The 23772-nt window shown below is 45.1% G+C and overlaps 1 long non-coding RNA gene across 1 annotated transcript; it reads left to right on the forward strand.

The window, feature by feature from the left end:
- The first annotated feature begins 1474 nt into the window (after positions 1-1474).
- On the forward strand, positions 1475-23521 carry LOC140471427 (uncharacterized). Its single transcript, XR_011957034.1, has 4 exons — positions 1475-1665; positions 5548-5674; positions 15884-16018; positions 23372-23521. It is a non-coding gene; the product is annotated as an uncharacterized lncRNA (long non-coding RNA).
- The last annotated feature ends 251 nt before the right edge of the window (positions 23522-23772 follow it).

The raw sequence follows: 23772 nt of genomic DNA on the forward strand, positions 1-23772 counted from the left end.
GTCAGTTCTCCTCTCAACTTCATGTCATTGGCTATTTTTGTTTCTAGTTGTAGCTTGTCCTTTCTGTGATTCACTTTAAAACTTTGTTTATTTAAAGTGCACTTTATCACAATTTCCCGAAGGATCTCTGCAGGTGACATTACTCATTCACTAAGTTTCATTACACGGTCGCTCTGCGATTGTTATGTCCCTTAACAGTTGCACAATGTGTTTTTCAAAGAAACACTGAAAAAAAATTAACCGAACTCCTCTTCCAATATCAATGCTGTCCGTGTGATTGTCCCAGATTATACAAATATTGAAGTTTTACAAAGTTATCACAATACCTTTGTTAAAAAATTCCAATGAGTTCCTGTTTAATGCAGTGACGAGCCATTAAATGCTGTTCGGTGGCTAAAACTGTTCTGCTGCTTCTGTCCTTGGCAAGTAGTAGCCAGAATTTACATTCAGACTGACTCTACTTCATGATCTGAGGCTAATTGATTTCTCTGTAAAGCCTTTGTTATCCATTATTGTTAGCGTTGCCCATTTTGCCTGAGTTTGCACAAGATTACGAACCACTGAATATTTTTATTTACCCTGTATCCATGTCTCCCTGGTGTCTAATTCTCTTTTATCTCTGTGTCACAAATCCATCGACCTTATTACAGCAACGTTGTCCGTTCAAAACAAAAACAGAATATTCTCTCTTCCACAATTTTCTGTCACAAACCTATTTGCTGATGTACAATTTTAATTAACCTCTGTCCCATCCTGTTCCTTTCTGCTAGTGTTCAGCCACATTCCCAGGCTATTCCATTGCTTTACCTTTTCCCTTTGGATTTGAAAGCTCCTTTCACCTGCATTCTCTCTGTCAGTTTAATTCCCTGTCCATAAACCTACCGACATGATTGGCCAGGACACTGGTCCCAGCACGGTTCCAGAGGGACCATCCGAATAGTTTCTTTTAAATCAGGTATGGGATGTGGGTGTCTCTGTCTGACCAGCCCTCGTTGACCTTGAGCTGAGTGACTTGCTCGGCCATTTCAGAGGGTAATTGAGAGGCAAACCCTTTGCTGTGGGGATGTTGTGCAGACCACGTGAGGATGGGCAGATGTCCTTCTCTAAAGGACAAGTGTTTGGATTTGTTGTACATCAGTAATGGTTTCATACTTATTTGTGGATTGTTAATTATTATTTTTAAAATTATTGATTTCAAATGTCTCCTTTTCAGATGGCGGGATTCAATCCTGTCTGCCCTGAACATTAGCTGAGGTTTTGGATACATTCTCTCGCAATAATACCACTAGGTCATTACTTCACCTGCTCACTGGGTGCTCATCCCTGAGCACTGATACCAGGGCATCATGAAGCTAAACCCATTCTTACAACATGACTGTGTGATCCTGACATTTTCCAGCAATCTGGGACTATCACTTAATATCGCTCCATTTTCCATATCTCTGTGGGACTCAGTGCCATTCTCAATGTGTAACCCTCACTGCATCTGTTTAATTTCCCATTCTGTCTATTTCTCTGTCTCCTGTAGGTACTCAGGAAAGTCCTGACTCAATAGCCTTCCCAGCTGCTGGGTGGATCGTCCATCACCTCATTGAATGCAGTTGGTCTGCCAGAGAGAGACAAAGGGAAAGGAGATCTGGAGCCTTCAATAAATCCTGTAGTGAAGTAAGGTCACCCACAGTGCACAGAGCAAAGAACAATGAGAGGGATCCAACCATCTGTTAACACAACATGACATAGATACAGTGCTGGAGGGGAGTACAGTACACACACACACCCCAGGCTCAATCACCATCCCAATGTAAGTTCTGTTATATTAAAACTCACGACTCTACAACAGTGTATCTATGGCATGTCTTGTGGTCCAGTGTCTTCAATAATTTTTAATTCCTATAATAGATCCTATCGCTGTAACCTCCTCCCTTCCCGATAGTCCCTCCACATATTTTAAATGTACTTCATTCCAGACTACCATCCTTATCCCTGTAACTTGGTTCAGTGTTAACAACATGCTTTATCTCGGTCGTCTCCTCCTCCAATAATGTAAACACAAGGACTGCAGATGCTGGAAACCAGAGTCTAGATTAGAGTGGTGCTGGAAAAGCACGGCAGGTCAGGCAGCATCCGAGGAGCAGGAAAATCGGTGTTTCGGGCAAAAGCCCTTCATCAGGAATAGAGGCCGGGAGCCTGCAGAGTTGGGAGATAAATGAGAGGGGGGTGGGGATAGGGAGAAAGTAGCAAAGAGTACAATAGGTGAATGGGGTGGGGAAGAAGGTGATAGGTCAGAGAGGAGGATGGGGGAAGGTAGCAAAGAGTACAATGGGTGAATGGGGGTGGGGATGGGGGTGATTGGTCAGAGACGAGGGTGGAGTGGATCGGTGGGAAGGGAGATAGTCCATTAGGACAGGTCATGGGGGGCTGAGCTGGAAGGCTGGAGGTGGGGAAATGAGGAAACTGGTGAAGTCCACATTGATGCCCTGGGGTTGAAGTGCTCCGAGGCGGAAGGTGAGACGTTCTTCCTCCAGGCGTCAGGTGGTGATGAAGCAGCGGTGGAGGAAGCCCAGGGCCTGCATGTCCTCGGCAGAGTGGGAGGGGGCGTTGAAATGTTGGGCCACAGGGCAGTGGGGTTGATTGGTGCGGGTGTACCAGAGATATTCCCTAAAGTGCTCTGCTAGGAGGTGTCCAGTCTCCCCAATGTAGAGGAGACCGCATAGGGAGCAACGGATACAATAAATGATATTGGTGGATGTGCAGGTAAAACTTTGGATGTGGAAGGCTCCTTTGGGGCCTTGGATGGTGGTGAGGGGAGAGGTGTGGGCGCAGGTTTTGCAATTTCTGCAGTGGCAGGGGAAGGTGCCAGGAAGGGAGGGTGGGATTTTGGGAGGGGTGGACCTGACCAGGTAGTCACTCAGGGAACGGTCTTTGCGGAAGGCAGAAAGGGGTGGGGAGGGAAATGTATCCCTGGTGGTAGGGTCTGTTTGGAGGTGGCGGAAATGTCGGCGGATGATTTGGTTTATGCGAAGGTTGGTAGGGTGGAAGGTGAGCACCAGGGGCGTTCTGTCCTTGTTATGGTTGGAGGGGTGGGGTCTGAGGGCGGAGGTGTGGGATATGGACGAGATACGTTGGAGGGCATCTTTAACCACGTGGGAAGGGAAATTCCGATCTCTAAAGAAGGAGGCTATCTGGTGTGTTCTGTGGTGGAACTGGCACTCCTGGGAACAGGTACGGCGGAGGTGGAGGAATTGGGAATACGGGTTGGCAAATTTGCAGGCGGTAGTCTCGGAAGAGGTGCAATCGAGGTAGCTGTGGGAGTCGGAAGGTTCATTAAAAAATGTCAGTGTCAAATCGGTTGTCATTAATGGGGATGGAGAAGTCCAGGAAGGGGAGGGAGGTATCAGAGATGGTCCAGGTAAATTTAAGGTCAGGGTGGAAAGTGTTGGTGAAGTTGATGAATTGCTCAAACTCCTCAAGGGAGCACGATGTGGCGCCAATGCAGTCATCAATGTAGTGGAGGAAGACGTGGGGAGTGGTGCCATTGTAACTACGGAAGATGGACTGTTCTGCGTAGCTAACAAAGAGACAGGCAGAGCTGGGGCCCATAAGGGTGCCCATGGCTACCCCTTTGGTCTGGAGGAAGTGGGAGGATTTGAAGAAAAAATTGTTAAGTGTGAGGACAAGTTCAGCCAAACGAATGAGAGTATTGGTGGAAGGGTACTGTTGTGGACATCGGGAGATGAAGAAACGGAGGGCTTGGAGCTCCTGGTCATGGAGGATGGAGGTGTAGAGGGATTGGATATCCATGGTGAAGATGAGGCGTTGGGGGCCAGGGAAACAGAAGTCTTGGAGGGGGTGGAGGGTATGGGTGTTGTCTCGAACGAATGTGGGTAATTCCTGGACTGGGGGATAGGACAATGTCGAGGTAGGCAGACATGAGTTCGGTGGGGTAGGAGCATGCTGAGACAATGGGTCGGTCAGGATGGTCAGGCTTGTGGATCTTGGGAAGGAGGTAGAACCGGGCAGTGGGGGATCCCGGACAATGAGATAGGAAGCTGTGGGTGGGAGATCTCCTCCTGAGGTGATGAGGTTCTGTCTGCTCTGGGAGATGATGGTTTGGTGATGGGAGGTGGGTCATGGTCGAGGGGGTGATAGGAGGAGGTGTCTTCGAGTTGGCATCATGGCTTCAGCAGTGTAGAGGTCAGCGCACCAGACTACCACTGCACACCCTCTATCTGCTGGTTTGATGATGCGGTCGGGAGTGGAGCAGAGGGAATGGAGGGCTGCACGATGTGAGGGTGAGAGGATGGAGTGGGGGAGGGGGTAGATAGGTTGAGGCGGTTAATGTGTCAGCGGCAGTTGCAAATGAAGAGATCGAATGCAGGTAATAGGCCAGCGCGGGGTGTCCAGGTGGATGGAGTATGTTGGAGGTGGGCAAAAGGGTCCTTGGAAGGTGGGTGGGAGTCTTCATTGTAAAAGTAAGCTCTGAGGCGGAGGCGGTGGAAGAAGTGTTCGATGTCACGGCGTGTATTGAATTAATTGATGTGTGGACGGAGGGGGATAAAGGTGAGGCCTTTGCTGAGGATTGATCATTCGTCCTCAGTGAGGGGGGGTCAGCGGGAATGGTGAAAACTCGGCAGGACTGGGAGCTGGGACCAGGCGTAGGTGTGGAGCTGGGGGAGGTGACGGAGCCTGTTACTGGAGAGGGTGTGGTGTTAGGGGGGATGGGGATGGAGTCATGAGCAGGGGTGGTATTCCCCTCAGGGTTCTGGGGGCAGGGATTGTGACAGTGAGACCTGGGGGGGTTGTCAGCAGAATGCAAGTGCGCGGCGTTGGTGGGGGCGGAAGTGGTGGCAAACACGGCAGTGGGGCGGGGGGCATGGAAGTCACTGAGTGTGTGACATTCGCGATGATGTGAGGGGCGGAAGTGATATCATTTGTGGTGTGTGAGGAATTGTGAGGGGCAGAAATGGCATTTACTTTATGTTAACCAATAATTTCCTGTCACAAATCTATTTGACAATGTCGTATTTTAATTAAACTCAGTCCCTTACTGTTTCTTTCTGTTGGTCTTCATCCACATCTCCATCGTGTTCCAATATTTCAACCTTTCTCTTTGGACTTGGGAATTTCCATTCACGTCAGACCTGTCCCCCTTCACATCTGTGTCCATTTATAGCACACTGCATAATCCTGATACCTGGGGAGCCTATCTCAATAAAATAGCTCAGTCTTCCCTGAGTACTTGTAACAGTGCTCACTGGTCAGAACCACTTCTGATGTTACCATTGTGTGATCCTCACACTGCTGATATCACTCAGTCTCTCTGCATGTGATATCCCTTACTTTTGGGTCTAATTGCTACCTCTGTCAGCGTCTCCCGCTCTTGCAGCTCCTCCAGATCCTGAGCCACTCCAGAGGGACGCAGCAGAACAGGCCAGGAATGGACATTAGGAATTTCCAGATCTCTGTGGGATTCAATGCCATTCTCCATGTGTAACATTCATGCATCAGTGTAATTTTCCATTCTGTCTATTTCTCTGCCTCCTGTAGGTATTCCTGATGTCCCTGATTCAGCAGAATTCCCAATTCCTGTCTCGTACATCACCACATTGAAGACGGTTGGTCAGCCAGCGAGATGGAGAGGGAGATCTGGAGCCTTCAGTAAATTCTGCAGCCGGTAAGATCACTCACAGTAAACAGCACAGGGAGGAGTAAGTGGATTTTAATTCAGACCCTGAGGGCATGATGTAGGAACAATGCTGGGCAAGGAACATGAGAAAATTCTCAGGCTTCATTATCACCATCTTGTCTGTAAATTCATCTGTTCCACAGAACCCTCCCTATGTCTGTCAGTTTCTCCATTGTCTGTTTCATCGATACCACTTCCCCTATCTCTATCAGCCCCTACAATACTGCCTATCCCTGTAAGCTCCTCCTACCACTACAACTCTCCAAGTTTCTGCCTTTGTCATTAATCCCGGGTTCTGTCACATCTCTCCTTAACTGAAGAAAAACAACTCTTCAGTTCCTTAAGCCACCCTGGTCAGTGTAGTCCTTTCCAGATCTGAGAAACCTCCCTGTCTTTGTGACTTTTTTGAACTCCTACTACCTTCATGATCTCTGTAACCTTCCCGTCACGACAACAAAAAAGCCCTGTACCTTAGTAACCTCCTCCAGCTGTAAGACTCCTCCTTGTCTCTGGGCACAGTGCAGAGTGACCCTGCTTCTCTCATAAATTAGTTTCTGCATTTCTAATGATGATTATGAACTCTTCCTGTTTCTGAAATGCAGTCAGCCTCTGTAAACTCTGCTGGTCCCAAATGATGTAATTTCCTACGATAACTACAAACCTTTATGCCTTTAACCTCCTCCAGATGCAATCACACAGTTTATCTCTATAACCTCCATGAGTGGTGGAGTCATAGAAATGTACAGCACGGAAACAGACCCTTCGGTTCAACCTGTCAATGCCGACCAGATATCCCAACCCAATCTAGTCCCACAGGCCAGCACCCGGCCCATATCCCTCCAAACCCGTCCCATTCCTATACCCATCCAAATGCCTTTTAAATGTTGCAGTTGTATCAGCCTCCACCACATCCTCTGGCAGCTCGTTCCATACACGTACCACCCTCTGCTTGAAAAAGTTGCCCCTTAGGTCTCTTTGATATCTTTCCCCTCTCACCCTAAACCTATATCTTCTAGTTGTGGACTCCCCGAGCCCAGGGAAAAGTCTTTGTCTGTTTATCCTATCCATGTCCCTCATAATTTTGAAACCTCTGTAAGATCACCCCTGAGCCTCCGATGCCACAGCCCCAGCCTGTTCAGCCTCTCTCTGTAGCTCAAATCCTCCAACCCTGGCAACATTCTTGTAAATCTTTTCTAAACCCTTTCAAGTATCACAACATTTTTTCTGATAGGAAGGAGACCAGAATTGTACAAAATATTCCAACAGTGGCCTAACCAATGTGCTGTACAGCCGCAACATGACCTCCCAACTCCTGGACTCAATACTCTGACCAATAAAGGAATACATACCAAACGCCGCCTTCACTCTCTTATCTATCTGCGATTCCACTTTCAAGGAGCTATGAACCTGCACTCCAAGGTCTCTTTGTTCAACAACACTCCCTAGGACCTTACCATTACGTGTATAAGTCCTGCTAAGATTTGCTTTTCGAAAATGCAGCACCTCGCATTTATCTGAATTAAACTCCATATGCCACTTAGCCCATTGTCCCATCTGGTCCAGATCCTGTTGTAACCCTCTTCGCTGTCCACTACACCTCCAATTTTGGTGTCATCTGCAAACTGTAGCTCTTATGCTCTCATCCAAATGATTTATGTAAATGATAAAAAAGTAGAGGGCCCAGCACTGATCCTTGTGACACTCCACTGGTCACAGGTCTCCAGTCTGAAAAACAATCCTCCACCACCACTCTCTGTCTTTTACTTTTGAGCCAGTTCTGTATCTAAACGGCTAGTTTTCACTGTATTCCATGAGATCTAACCTTGCTAATCAGTCTCCCATGGGGAACCTTGTCGAATGCCTTACTGAAGTCCATATAGATCACATCTATCACTCTGCCCTCATCAATCTTCTTTGCTACTTCTTCAAAAAATGACTCGAGTGTGTGGGACATGATTTCCCACGTACAAAGCCATGTTGACTATCCCTAATCAGTCCTTGCCTTTCCAAATTCATGTACATCCTGTCCCTCAGGGTTCCCTCCAACAACCTGCTCACCACTGAGTTCAGGCTCATCGGTCTATAGTTCCCTGGCTTGTCTTTACCACCCTTCTTAAACAGTTGCATCACGTTTGCCAACCTCCAGTCTTCCAGCACCTCACCTGTGATTATTGATGATACAAATATCTCAGCAAGAGGCCCAGCAATCACTTCTCCAGCTTCCCACAGATTTCTCGGGTACACCTGATCAGGTCCTGGGGGGTTATCCACCTTTAACCGTTCCAAGACATCCAGCACTTCTTCCTCTGTATCTGAACATTTTGCAAGATGTCACCATCGATTTCCCTACAGTCTATATCTTCCATATCCTTTTCCACAGTAAATACTGATGCAAAATATTAATTTAGTATCTCTCCCATTTTCTGTGGCTCCACACAAAGGCCGCCTTGCTGACCTTTCAGGGGCCCTATTCTCTCCCTAGTTACCCTTTGTCCTTAATATATTTGTAAAAACCCTGTGCATTCTCCTTAATTCTATATGCCAGAGCTGTCTCATGTCCCCTTTTTGCCCTCCTGATTTCCCTCTTTAGTATACTCCAACTTCCTTTATACTCTAAAGGACTCACTCGATCTATCCTGTCTATACCCGACATGTGCTTTCTTCTTTTTCTGAACTAAACCCTCAATTTCTTTAGTCATCCAGAATTCGCTATACCTACCAGCCTTCCCCTACACCCTGACAGGAATATACTTTCTCTGGATTCTTGTTATCTCATTACTGAAAGCTTCCCATTTTCCACCCATCCCTTTACCTGCGAACATCTGCCTCCAATCAGCTTCCAAAAGTTCTTGCCTAATACCGTCAAAATGGGCCTTTATCCAATTTAGAACTTCAACTTTTAGATCTGGTCTATCCTTTTCCATCACTATTTTAAAATGAATAGAATTATGGTCGCTGGTCCCAAAGTGACCCCCCACTGACACCTCACTCACCTGCCCTGCCTTATTTCCTTAGTTTAGGTCAAGTTTTGCACCTTCTCTAGTTGGTACACCCACATACTGAATCAGAAAATTGTCTTGTACACACTTAACAAATTACTCTCCATGTAAACCTTTACACTATGGCAGTCCCAGTCAATGTTTGGAAAGTTAAAATCCCCTACCATATCTACCCTATTATTCTTACAGATAACTGAGATCTCCTTACAAGTTTGTTTGGCAATTTCCCTTTGACTATTGAGGGGTCTGTAATACAATCCCAATAAGGTGATCATCCCTTTCTTATTTCTCAGTTCCACCAAATAACTTCCCTGGATGTATTTCTGGGAATATCCTCCCTTAGCACAGCTATAATGCTATCCGTTATCAAAAATGCCACTCTCCCTCCTCTCTTGCCTCCCTTTCTATCCTTCCTGTTGCATTTGTATCCTGGAACATTAAGCTGCCAGTCCTGCCCATCCCTGAGCCATGTTTCTGTAATTGCTATGAGATCCCAGTCCCATGTTCCTAACCATGTCCTGAGTTAATCTGCCTTCCCTGTTAGGCCCCTTGCATTGAAATAAATGCAGTTTAATTTATTAATCCTACCTTGTCCCTACCTGTCCTGACTGATTGACTCACTTCTGTTCTCAGCTGTACCCGTCTCAGATCGAGCTTCCAAAATCTTCCCTGTGATTGTTATCACGTCCCATCCCTGCATTCCTCCAAATCTGTGTAAAGTCCTCCCCTTCCTAAAACCCACCCTGTTTCTGTCACCTGTCCCAGCTTCCACAACCCTCCCTATCTCTGTAAGACACCCCCCACCCCACCCCCATCCCAGTTACTACAGCCCACTGTATCACTAAATGCCAGTAGTCACTATAATATCAGAGTAAGGTGTGAAAGAAGGAATACTGTACTGGGTTAATGATCAGTCGTGATCATGTTGAATGGTGGGACCGACTCTGTGGTCAAGTGGCCAATACCTGCTCTTCTTTCCTGTGCTTCTCTATAAACTTACTATCTATATAACCTCCTTCAGTCCCCACAGCCCTCCCTCTCTCCATAAACTCCTTCAGTCCCCACGACTCTTCCTATCTATGTAACCTGAATCATTCCCCACAAACCTCCCTAACTCCATAACCTCCAAAAGGCCCCACGACCCTCCCTATCTCCATAATCTCATCCTGACCCAATGACCCTCCCGTTCAGAGTAACCTCCTTCAATCCCCATCATCCTCCTGATCTGTGCTACCTCCTTTAGGCCCAACAGCCCTGCAGATCTCTTTGGCCCCTATCAGGCCCCACATCACTCCCTATCTCCATAATGTTCTTCAGTCACCACTGCACTCTCTGTGTCCATAATCTCATACAGTCCGCACAGCACTCCCTATCTCCATAATGTTCTTCAGTCACCACTGCACTCTGTGTCCATAATCTCGTTCAGTCCCTACATCACTCCCTATCTCCATAATGTCCTTCAGTCCCCACGACCCTGCTTATTTCCAAAACATCTATTACCATGATATAAACATGAACTCCCATAACCCTTTCTGCTGCCAGTCTGAAACCAAACAGTGTTAGCCTATAGTAGGTCAGGAGCTGAAATATGTTTGAAAGGATATGTCAATGAACAACAACTGGACCCTTAGAAACACTTTTAATAAAAAAGAGGATGTGTTTTTGAGCCTGTTGGATTTTATTTTTATTGTTGTGAATATAAATGGCAGAGTAGATACGGGTGTAGGAGTGGTTGGACTGAAGATACGATTTATTTGAATTTTCAGAAAACTTTACACAAGTTTCAATCAGGGCTAAAGAGTAATTTGGTAAAGAATAGGGCACCTTAACTGTCCGGAGGTGGGTGAGATATTAGACAAAATAGTGTTGTCAGAATTTACTGTGGAGAAAGACATGGAAGCTCAGGAAGTTGGGGAAATAAATAGTGATGTCTTGGAAAGAATCCTCAACAAAGGAAAAAAAAGTGTTGGAATCTGAAAACAAATAAAGGTAGATCAATCCTCAGTCGCTTATTAGGTCGATCCTAGAATATTTTGGGAATCTGGGGAAGAGATTGCAGTGTTCCTAACATATATTTATTTTATCAATACACACAATGAGCGACCGGAAGACTGGAGGGTGGCTAATGCTGTTCCATCACTTAAGGTCTGCAGTGAGTAGCCAGGAAATCACAGCCCAGTGAGCCCAGTGCTAGGTAAGTTGTTGGAGGAGATTCTGAGAGAAAGGAGTTACATATATTTGGAAAGGCAAGGGCTGATTAGAGATAGTCAGCATGGCTTTGTGAGTGGGAAACCGTGTTTCACAAACTGGATTGACTCTTCGAGGAGTTGACCAAGCGATAAATGAAGGCAGCGCAGTCAGCGTTGTCTACAGCAAAGCATTTGACATGGTTCCAGGGGATGGAGAACATCTAGTCAAGAGGAAGAAGGAAGCTAATTTAAGCTTGAGGAACCAAGGATCAGAAGCAGGGCTATAGAGAGTTACATGGGCCAGCACGGTGGCTCAGTGGTTAGCACTGCTGCCTCACAGCACCAGGGACACGATTTCAATTCCAGCCCCGTGCGACTGTCTGCGTGGAGTTTGCACATTCTCACCATGTCTGTGTGAGTTTCCGACGGGTGCTCCGGTTTCCCCCCACAGCCCAAAGATGTGCAGGTTAGGTGAATCAGCCATGCGTTGTTCAAGAAAGGGAATAGAGATAATCCTGGGAATCACAGACCTGTCAGTCTTCTGTCTGTGATGTGCAGATTATTGGAGAGGACTCTAAGAGACAGGATTTATGATTCCTTGGAAAACCATAGTTTGATTAGAGGAAGTCATCATGACTTTGTAAGGGACAGGTCATGCCTCACAAATCTTATTGAATCCTTTGAGAATGTGACAAAACACATTTATGGCTCATTGAGAAAGTACAGAGCATGGGATACAGGGAAACCTGCCTGTCTGGAGACAGAAATCCTGGTCCTTAGAAGACAGAGGGCGATGACAGATGGAAATCATTCAGCCTGGAGCTCAGTGACCAGTGGTTTTCTGCAGGGAGAGGTCAAAAAATCTCTGCTCTTAGTGATTTTATGAATGACTTGGATGTGTGAGTGGAAGAGTGGGTAGGTAAGTTTGCCAATGACATGAAGGTTGGTGGAGTGGTGAATAGTGTGGATGTCTGCTGGAGGTTGCAATGGGACATTGACAGGATGTAGAGCTGGGCTGAGAAGTGGCAGATGAAGTCAAATCTGGAAAAGTGTGAAGTGATGTATTCTGGAAGGTGAGACTTGAATGCAGAATACAGGGGTAAAGGCAGAATGCTGAATAGTGTGGAGGAACAGATGGATCTTGGATTTCATGACCAGAGATCCATCAAATTTGCCACCAAACTTATAGTGTTGTTAAGAAAGAATATGTTGTATTGGCTTTCATTAGCTGGGAGATTGAGTTTTAAAGGCATGAGGTTATGCTACAGCTCTATACAGCCCTGTTTCAATCCCAATTAGAATATTGTGTTCAGTTTTGATCCCTTCATTACAGGAAGGATATGGAAGCTTTAGAGAGGGTAAAGAGGAGATTTACCAGGATACTACCTGGACTGGAGGGCATGTCTTATGAAGAAAGGTTGAGGGAGCTAAGGCTTTTCTCATTGGAGTGAAGAAGAGTGTGGTGTGATTTGGTAGAGGTGAACAAGATGGTGTGAGGCAAAGATAGAGTGAACAGTGAGAGACCTCTTTATCCCATGGCATACATGGTACAAGGGGCATAATTGTAAGGTGATTGGAGGATGGGTAAGGGGAGATTTCAGATGGAGGTTCTTTACACAGAGAGTGGTGGGTGGGTGGAACGGGACACTTTAACAGACTCTTGGATCGGCAAAATGAAGGGTATGTAAGTTAGTTTGATCTTCCAGTCAGGTAAAAGATGGGCATGGCATCATGGCCGAAGCGTCTTGTGCTGTACTGTTCTGTGTTCTACGTTCTGTATGGTAAACTGGATAATAAGCTCAGATCAATGTAAAAGGATATGGTATTCAGGAGGAGCTAGTGAACTGGATACAAAATTAGGCTTGATGGTAGGAGACAGAGGGTGATGGGAGACATGTTGCCTTTCGGTGGAGTGGGTCCCCTGTTGTTTGTCATTTGGATAAATGGTTCGGATGGGAATATTGGTTTTGTGGGAAGTAACTTTTTTGAGTGACTCTGAAATTGTTGGTAAAGTGGACAGTGAAGAAAGTTATCTGTGATACAACAGTTCAAATAGTACACTGGGATAGTGGGCTGAAGAATAGCAGATGGAGTTTAATTAGATAAAGGTGAGGTGTTCCATTTTGGTGAAACAAACCAGGGTGGGTTTGTATAGAAAATGTTCGGGCCCTGGGTAGTGTTGTCAGTCAGAGACCCAGGGATGCAGGTGGACAGTTCTTTGTAAGTGGTGTCACAGGTAGACAGGTTGGTGAAGCAGGCGTTTGGGGTGGTTACCTTCTTTGGGTAGAGCATTGAGAGTAGAAGTTGGGATGTCATGTTGTGGCTGTACAGGACATTGGTGAGGCCACCATAAAAGCATTGTTGACCAGTAGAAAGTACTCATCTGGTTCACTTACGTCCTTTAGGGAAGGACATCTGACATTCTAACCTGGTCTGGCCTGCACGTGACACCAGACCCACAGCAATATGGCTGACTCTGTGCTATACTCTGGGTAATTAGCAGTGGGGCAAAAAATGTTGGTCCCACAGTGACATCCTTGTCCCATGAATGAATAAATAAAAATACATATATCCCTCCCTACCTCTGTAAACACCTCCAGCTGCAGCAATCTGTACTGGCTTTGTAGCACTGTTCAGACCCTGACCCCTCTCTGTAACACTCTCACCACCTCCAGCACCTTCAGCTCTCCCAGTTCCTTTTGTGACATAAAACCTTGACAATTATTCCCTCTTCCATCTGACCTCCTCCTGCGAGCAGACTCTTTGCAATCCCTTTAAAACTTACTTGTAAAACTTTCTCTCACTTCAGGATTTTAAGTACTTTTTGGTGATCCTCTAAGCCCGATAATCTGATATGATCCTTTTTACTTGAGTGAGGGACCGATGGGGATTTCTTGGTGAGGATTTGTCTGTTTCAATGGAATGTCCTTTTGTTGAGTGTTTTACACTGCTCCTTCAAATGTTTTCCACTGTTCATTGACAGATACATATTTCAGTCTGTTTAGCCTATTTACCTTGGTCAGTTCTCCTCTCCAACTCATGTCATTGGCTATTTTTGTTTCTGCTTGTAGTTTGTCCTTTCTGTGATTCACTTTAAAACTTTATATTTCTTTAAACTGCACTTTATCACAATTTCCCAGAGGATCTCTCCAGGTGTCATTACTCATTCACGAAGTTTCATCACACAATGGTCGCTCTGAGATAGTTACGTCCCTAGCCAGTTGCACAATTTGTTAATCAAAGAAACACTGAAAACTAATTCTCTGAACTCCTCTTCCAATATCACTCTTGCCAGTGTGACTGTCCCACATTTTGAATATTGATGTTTCCCAAAATTATCACAATGTGTTTGTTAAAAAATTCCAATGAGTTCCTGTGTAATGCAGTGATGAGCAACGGAATGCTTTTTGGTGGCTAAAACTATCCTGCTGCTTGTGTCCTTGGCAAGTAGTAGCCAGAATTTGCATTCAGACTGATTCTACTTCATGATCTGAGACCAAATACTTTCTCTGTGATGTCTTTGTTATCCATTATTGTTAGTGTTACCCATTTTGCCTGAGTTTCCGCAAGGTTGTGATCCATTGAATATTTATGTCCACCTTTTGTTCACCCTGTAACCATGTCTCTCTGTTATCTAAACCTCTTTTATCTCAGTGTCACAAATCCATCTACCTTATTGATAAGACGTCGTCCATTGAAAAAAAAACATAATTTACTCTCCCACAATTTCCTGTCACAAACCTATTCACTGAAGTACAGTTTTAGTTAATCGCTGTCCCATCGTGTTCCTTTTTGATTACCTTCAGTCACATCCCCATACTGTTCCGATGCTTCACCTTTTCTCTTTGAATTTGGAAAGCTCCTTTCACCTGGACCCTGTCCCTGCATCCTCTCTGTCAGTTTAAAGCCCTGTCCATAAACCTACTGTCATGATTGGCCAGGACACTGGTCCCATCACGGTTCCAGTGGGACCATCCTATTGGATTTTTTTATAAATCAGGTAGGGGATGTGGGTGTCTCTGGCTGACTAGCCTTTATTGCCTATCCCTAGCTGCCCATGAGCTGAGTAGCTTGCTTGGCCATTTCAGAGGACCATTGAGAGGCAAATACTTTGCTGTGGGTATGTCATGCAGACCACGTGAGGATGATCAGATCTCGTTGTTGAAAGGGCAAGTGGGCGGCACGGTAGCTCAGTGATTAGCACTCCTGCCTCACAGCACCAGGGTCCCAGGTTCGATTCCAGCCGCGGGCGACTGTGTGGAGTTTGCACATTCTCCACGTGTCAACGTGAATTGCCTCTGGATGCTCCGGTTTCCTCTCACAGTCCAAAGACGCGCAGCTCAGGCGAATTGGCCATGCTACATTGCCCATAATGTTAGGTGTATTAGATCGAGGGAGATGGGTCTGAGTGGGTTACTCTTGGGTCGAAAGGCCTGTTTCCACACTGTAGGGAATCTAATCGAAGGGATTGTGATTTTTGTACATCAGCAATGGTTTCATATTTGTTTATCGATTGTTCATTGCTATTTTTAAAATTATTGATTTTAAATTCCACCATATCTTATGGTGGGATTCAAACCTGCCTCTCCTGAACATTAGCTGAGGTTTTGGACAAATACCCTAACAATAATGTTATTACACCATCACTTCACCTGCTCACTGGTTGCTAATCCCTGAGCACTGATACATGAAGCTACACCCATTCTTCTAACATGACTGTGTGATCCTGAAGTCTTCCAGCAATCCAGTGATATCACTTAGTCTCTCTCCATGTGGTATCCCTCACTGTGTGGGTCTAATTGCTGCCTCTGTCAGCGTCTCTCACTCTTGCAGCTACTCTAGATCCTGAGCTAACAGAATTCTCCACTCCAGAGAGACGCAACAGCACCGGCCTGGGATGGAGTTTGGGATTTTCCAGATATCTGTTTGGGCTCATTTCCATTCTCCTTGTGTAACCCTCACTGCATCAGTCTAATTTCCCATTCTGTCTATCTCTCTGTCTCCTGTAGGTACTCAAGAAGTTACTGACTCAATAGACTTCCCAACTGCTGTGTGTCTCATCCATCACCTCATTGAAGATAGTTGGTCAGCCAGAGAGACAAAGGGAAGGGAGATCTGGAGCCTTCAATAAATCCTGCAGTGAGGTAAGATCACTCATAGTGCACAGAGCAGAGAGCAATGAGAGGGCTCCAAACATCACTTACAAGACATGACATAGATACAGTGCTGGAGGGGGAGCACAGTACAGTACAGTTACACCCCATGCTCAATCACCACGTCTACTTTAACTGATGTTGCACTGAGACAGCATCGGGAGTTCATAGTTATCAATTCAGTCCTGTGCTGTCTTAGTGAGCATCAGTACAACAGACGGGAGAGTAGGTCTCCGACGAGAGTTTGTGAATGCTGCCTGGGATATTTCTGTTCTGCGTTCTCCCTCCAACACTGTACTAAGATTCATTACTCTGCAACACTGTATCTGTGGCATGGCTTGTGCACCAGTGTCTTCAGTCATTTTTAACTCCTACAATAGTCCCTGTCCCTGTAACCTCCTCCCTTCCCGATAGTCCCTCCACATATTTGAAATGTACTGCATTCCAGACTACCATACCCATCACTGTAACTTGCTTCAGTGTCTACAACATGCCTTATTTTGTTACACTAATCCTCTTTAACTGGATACAGAGTAATACAGCACGGAAACAGAACCTGTGGTCCAACTCCTCAATGCTGCCCATATTACCTAAACTGAATGAGTCTCATTTGCCTGCCTTTGGCCCTTAGCTCTTCAAACCTTCTCCTCTCCATGTACCTGCTCAAATGTCTTTTCCATGCTGTAATTGTTCTTGTTTCTCCCATGTGCCTGAGGCAGTCTATTCCGTCTATGCACCATCCTCTGTGGATGATGTTCCCCCTCAGCTCCCTCTTTAAATCCTTGCTCTCTCACCTCCTGTTTATACCCTCTAGTTTTGGACTCACCTACCCTTGGTTATTCACCATTCTTAGAGTCACCCCTTGGCCTCCTCTGCCCAAGTGAAATATTTAGGACAATGTTACAAATATCTCCAACGTATGTAACAAAGTGCTGGCCAATGTCGGCAAATGTGCCAAATGTCGCTTTCCCCAACCTGTCCACCTGTGATGCCATTTCCGAGGAACAATGTAACTGGCACCCCCTGGTCTCTCTCTCTCTCTCTCTCTCTCTCTCTCTCTTTCTCTCTCTGGTCAACAACTCTGGCCAGAGCCCTTCCATTAACTGTATTAGTCCTCCCTGGTTTGTCTTAACAAAATCCAACAGCTGAATTAAACTCCATCTTTCATTCCTTGGTCCACTGGCCCAGTTGGTCAGTATCCCCTTTGATAACCGTATTTACTGCCCACGACACCATTCAATTGATCATCAACAAACTTTCGCACAATCACTCCTATATTTTCAACCAAATTGTTTATGTCGATGATGCACATCAGTGGACCCAGCCCTGATCCTTTCTTCAATAATGGAATCAAACCATATTCTTGTCATAACGCCATACAGCATGGAAACTGACCCTTCAGTTGATACTCACCATAATCTAAAACTAAACTCTTCCCAGCTGCCTGTTGCTGGCCCATATCACTCCAACTCTTCCCTATTCACCTGTTTATCCAAATATCTTTTAAATGTTGTAATTGTACCCACATCAACCCTTTTCTCAGGAAGTTCATTCCACACTCAAACCACCTTCTGTGTAGCAAATTGCCCCATATCTTTTTTTTTGAACACCTCTCCCCTCTAACCTTAAAAATGTGGCCCCTCCTCTTGAGACTCCCCCATCCTGAGGAAAAGGCAACTACCATTAAATTGATCTATGTACCTCATTTTTTTTCCATAAATCTTTATAGCATCATGTCTCAACCTCCAGGCTCCAGTGAAAAAAGACTCAGCCTATCCAGCCATTTTTCAGAACTCAGGCCTTCCATACCCAGCAATATCCTGGTAAATCTCTTCTGAACCCCCTGCAGCTTAATAATATCCTCCCTATAACTGGGGCGACCAGAACTGGACAGAGTATTGCAGAACAGGCCTCACAAATGTCTGTGCAATCTCAACATGACGTCCCATATCCTCCACTCAATGGACTGAGCAATAGTCAGGCATGCCAAGCACTGTTTTATCCATCCTGTGATGCAAACTTCAAGGATTATGTACCTGAACCCGGAGGTCCCTCTGCACTAAAACACTAACCGAAGCCTTAACATTAATTGTATAAGCTCTACCCTTGTGATGCATTTAATCGGATTCTGGAACTTGCCATGGCTTTGTATTTTAAAACCTCCAGCACCACCTCTTTTATAACATGCACTCTTTTCAAGTCATAGAGATATACAGCATAGAAACAGACCCTTCAGTCTCCGACTCGTCCAGGCTTACCAGAAGATCTGAATAAATCCATTCCCTTTTCCAGCATTTGGCCCATATACGTCTACACCCTCACAATTCAGATGCCCATCCAGATACCTTTTAAATGTTGTAATTGTGTCAGTCTCCATTACTTTCTCTTTCAGCTCATTCCATACACCCATCACCATGTGTGTGAAGAAGCTGTCTCTTCAGTCCCTCTGTGAACCATTCACCTCTAACCTTAAACTTATGCCCTCCAGTTTTGGACTCCCCAACTTCTGGGAAAAGGCCTTGAATGCTTACCCTATCCATGGCCCCCATGTTTATTAAACCTCTGTAAGGTCACCCCTCAGTCTCCGATTCTCCAGTGACAGTAACCCCAGATTATTCACCAACAACCCGGGCAATACCTTGTTAATCTTTTCTGAGCCCTTTCAAGTTTGACAACATCCTTCCTGTAGCAGAGAGACTGGAATTGCAGAGAACTCCAATTGCGGTCTCATGTATTACTCCTGTTCCCTGAGTTCCCCAGTCTTTCTCCACAGTAAGTTCTGGAATGAAAAAAATGTTTAGGATCTTAGCAAATATCCTGCAGTTCCAAACATCGATGGCCTCATTGATTTTTAATGGACACTATTTTGTCCTGAGTTACTTATACACTCTTAATATACTGATACAATCACTTTTGGATTCCCCTTTCCTTCTCTGCTGAGGCTATTTCATTTAGCCTTTCTCCATTCCTGTTTTCCACCCAAAGTGTATTCCAACAGTCCCTGTATATCCTCAGGGATTCCCTTGATCCAGCTGGCTATACCTGACATGTGCCCCCTTTTCCTTGACCAGACCCTCAATGGACAGCCAGTGTTTCCGAATGCTGTCAGCATTGAGCTGCACACAAACAGGAACATGCTGGTGGTGATCGATCAGTTTATCTCACTTTTAAAATATTCTCACTTGCCAAACTTCCCTTTCCCTGTAACTAATTCCCTTCCCCAATCACATTTTGAAAGTTCCTGGCTAATACGATCAAGATTGGTCAGGCTCCATTTTATAACTTGCACTTGTGGACCAGGCCTGTCCTTTTCCAAAGCTGAATTTCAAACTACTAGAACTGTGGTCACTTTGGCAAAATGCTTTCCCACTCACACCTCAGTCCCTTTCCCTACCTTAATTCCCAAGGGGAGGTCAGGTTTTGCCCCTTTCTCTTTTCAGGCTATTTACATATTGATTGGGAGTTTTCTGGAACACAATTACCAAATTCCTCCCTTAAACACTGAACACTGGCAGTCCCAGTCTAGGTTTGGAAAGTTCAAAAACCGTGCCATTCCAGCCCTATTATTATGGTTGATATTTAAGATGTTCCGACATATTTGTTCCTCAGTCTGCCACAGATTATTCGGGGTCAGCAGTCCTATCGTATCAAAGTGATGACCCATTCTTATTTCTCAGTTCCACTAACATAGCTTCACTGGGCGATCCCACACGAATATCCTCTCTAAGTACTGCTGTGATGATTCATGCAATCAAAACCCCACCACCACACGTCCTCTCTTGCCTCGCCTTCCTGTAGCATCTCTACCTTTAAACAATGAACTGCCAGTCCTGCCCCTCCCTCAGCTGTGTTTCTGTAATAACTATAATATCCCAGTCCCATGTTCCAATCCATGCTTTTGAGTTCATCTTCCTTAGCTGTCTGACCCCTTACATTGAAATAAATGCAGTTTAATCATCAGTTTTCCCCCATTCCCTGCTATGTTCTTGCCTGCCTTGTCTGCTGAAATTGCTGTCTTTAACTCGTGCACCAGCCTCAATCTTCTTTCTGGCCTTACGTTTATTTAAGGTCCAACACCCTGCCAGAACAAGGTTATACCCTCTCAAGCAGCTCGAGCAATTCACCCCACCAGGATATGGATCCATCTCCTGCTCCCAGTTGAGGTGCCTTTCCCACCCTGTCTCCCTGTGCTGACACCTTTAGGGATCTATGGACTTGTCCTTCAAGGTCCCTGTATTCCTCAGTACTCCGCAATGACCTACCGTTCATTTTGTCTGTTCTTCTCTTATCGTACCTCGCACAGAGTATTACCTCACTTCAATCAGAACTAAACTCTGCTTAGATTATCATCCGATCGACATCAGACTGCAGATGGAGACCATCCTCCTCGCTGTGAACAACACCCTCACCTTTCATGTCATCTGCAAACCGACTGATGATACCTTCTGCTTTCACATCCGAGTTATTAATGTTCAATGGTTCCTGCACAGATCTCTGTGGTACACCCGGTGAAAGTATTCTGTCCACCAATTTTGCATCCAATTTGCCAACTTGCCTTGGAACCCAGTCCTTTTGGACCAGCCTTCCATGTTGGATCTTGTTTAAGGACTTATTCAAGTCCATGTAAACCACATCATCTGCACTGCCTTCATCAATATACTAAAGCACCATTTAAAAAAAAACTGAACTGAATTCCTCAGACAGTATCTTCCTCTGCCAAATCCGTGATGACTAAACCGAGTTGATCCTTACCTTTGCAAGTGTTGATTCATCCTCACAGTAGTTCAAAATAATGTCCCTCCCCCTGCTGTCAGACTATCTGCTCTGTAATTACCTGGCCTATCCCTGCTGCCCTTCTTGAACAAAGGAACCACATTAGTGATCCTCCAGTCATTCAGCACTTCACCTGTGGCCAGCAAAGTATTATATTTATCCACCAGGGCCCCAACAATCTCTGGGTAATTAGCATGGGGTCAAAGAATGCTGGTCCAGGCAGTGACACCCACATCACATGAATGAACAAATAAAAATACATATATCCCTCCCTACCTCTGCAAACCCCTCCAGCTGCAGCAATCCGTACTGGCTTTGTAACACCGTTCAGGCCCTGACCGCTCTCTGTAACACTCCCACCACCTCCAGCACCTTCACCTCTCCATGTTCGTATCATGTCAATAAACCCTGACAACGATTCCCCTTCCCATTGCCCCCCCTCCTGCTAGCAGACCCATTGCAATCCCTTTAAAACTTACTCTAAAACTCTCTCTCACTTCAGGATTTTAAGTATTTTGTGGTGATCTTCTCAGCCTCATAATCTAATATGATCCATTGTGTCCTGAGTGAGGGACCAAAGGGGATTTCTTGCTGAGTTTTTGTCTGTTTCAGTGGAATGTCCTTTTGTTGAGTATTTTACACTGTTCCTTCAAATGTTTTCCACTGTTCATTTACAGGCACATATTTCAGTCTGTTTCGCCTGTTTATCCTGGTCAGTTCTCCTCTCAAACTCATGTAATTGGCTATTTTTGTTTCTAGTTGTAGCTTGTCCTTTCTGTGATTCACTTTAAAACTTTACATTTCTTTAAACTGCACTTTATCACAATTTCCCAGAGGATCTCTCCAGGTGACATTACTCATTCACGAAGTTTTATCACACAAAGTCGCTCTGAGACAGTTACGTCCCTCGCCAGTTGCACAATGTGTTATTCTAAGAAACACTGAAAAAAATTCTCTGAACTCCCCTTCCAATATCACTGTTGTCAGTGTGATTGTCCCAGACTTTGTGAATATTGACGTTTCACTAAATGTTCCCCATGCCTGTATTAAACATTCCAATGAATTCCTATTTATTGCAGTGATGAGCCATGAAATGCTGTTCGGTGGGTGGTCTAAAACTGTTCTGCTGTTTGTGTCCTTGGCATGTAGTAGCCAGAAATTACATTCAGCCTGACTCTACTTCATGATCTGATGCCAAATGCTTTCTCTGTAATGCCTTTCTTACCCATTATTGTTAGCGTCGTCCATTTTGCCTGAATTTGCACAAGGTTGTGAACCATTTAATATTTACGTTCCACCTTTTGTTCACCCTGTAACCACATCTCTCTGGTGTCTAAATCTCTTTTATCTCTGTGTCACAAATCAATCTACCTTGTGCAGAGACTTTGTCCATTAATAAAAAACATAATTTACTCGTTCCCACAATTCCCTGTCACAAATGGATTTGCTGATCTACAGTTTAGTTAAATTTTGTCCCATCCTGTTCCTTTCTGTTGTCTTCAGTCACATTCCCACGCTGCTCTGATGCTTCACGTTTTCTCTTTGGATTTGGAAAGCTCCTTTCACCTGAACCCTGCCCCAGCATCCTCTCTGTCAGTTTAAAGCCCTGTCCATAAATCTACCAACGTGATTGGCCAGGACATTGTTCCACTGGAACTGTGCTGGGACCGATCTAAATGGATTTTTAAAAAAATCAGGTATGGGATGTGGATGTCTCTGGCTGACTAGCGTTTATTGCCCATCCCTTGCTGCCCTTGAGCGAAGCAGCTGGCTCGCCCATTTCACAGGGTCATTGAGAGGCACACACTTTGCTGTGAGTATGTCCTGCAGACCACATGAGAGTGAACTGTTGTCTTTCTCTGTGTTTGGATTTTTATCAATACTTATTTATGGATTGTTAATTCCAATTATTAAAACATATATTCATTTAAAATTCCACATGGTTAGAAGTTCGAAAGAAGAAGGGGGGTGGTCACTTTGTTGGGACTGTATTGTAGACTGTTGTAGACCCAACAGATACCAAAGGAGCAGATGTATAGAGAGATTGCAGATAACTATAGGAATATTAGAGAAGTGCAGGCTGGAGATTTTAATATTCCCTGTATTGACTGGGCCATCTAGAGTATAAAAAGACCTGGACGGAGAGCAATTTTTCAAATGTGTCCAAGGGAGGTTCCTAAATCAATATGCAGAGGGCCCTACTCTACTCAGGCAGGTGCAATACTGGACCTCCCCTCAGAAAACGTGGTCGGGCAAGTGACTGAAGTGTCATTCAGAGAGCACTTTGGGTCCAGTGCCCACAACTGTCTTCGTTTTAACATAGTTATGGAAAAAGATCAGCAGGTCCACAGATTGAAGAGGAATACTGGAACAAGATCAGTTTTGGGGCCATTCTGCAGGATCTGGCCAGCGTCAATGCTGTGAAATTAAAATTGCACATCGCCCAGTTATAATCCAACTCGCTTTGGAAGCGCTGGTGATCACTGTAACAGATGAAAGGCTGAAACTAAATTTGTTTGATGTTATATTCCATGACACTGTCATCCTGTTGCTATAAATTCTGTACCTTAGGATTGTGCTCCCCAACCACCTGATGAAGAAGTAGTGGTCGGAAAGCTAGTGCTTTCAAATAAACCGGCTGGAATGGAACCGAGTGTCGGGTGATTTTTAACTTTGTACACCCCCAGTCCGACACCAGCACCTCCATATTATGATTCTAATCGATTGGGTGAGTCTGTTTGAAGGAAAAGGAGCAACTGGCAAATGGGGGGCTTTTCAAATTCTGATCTCAAGAATCCAGGACCAGTATGACCCATTGGGGAAAAGGGAAAAGCTGGCAGGGTTAGGGATCCTTGGCTGATGAGGGATAATAAGGTTCTGGTCTTGAAATGAAGACTGCATTCATTGGGTTTAAGAATTTCGTATCTACATATTCTTAAAGTCACGATCAATCTGTGGAGACCCTACAATCC

Source organism: Chiloscyllium punctatum, unplaced genomic scaffold (genome assembly GCF_047496795.1).
Source record: "Chiloscyllium punctatum isolate Juve2018m unplaced genomic scaffold, sChiPun1.3 scaffold_84, whole genome shotgun sequence".
Classification (NCBI taxonomy): domain Eukaryota; kingdom Metazoa; phylum Chordata; class Chondrichthyes; order Orectolobiformes; family Hemiscylliidae; genus Chiloscyllium; species Chiloscyllium punctatum.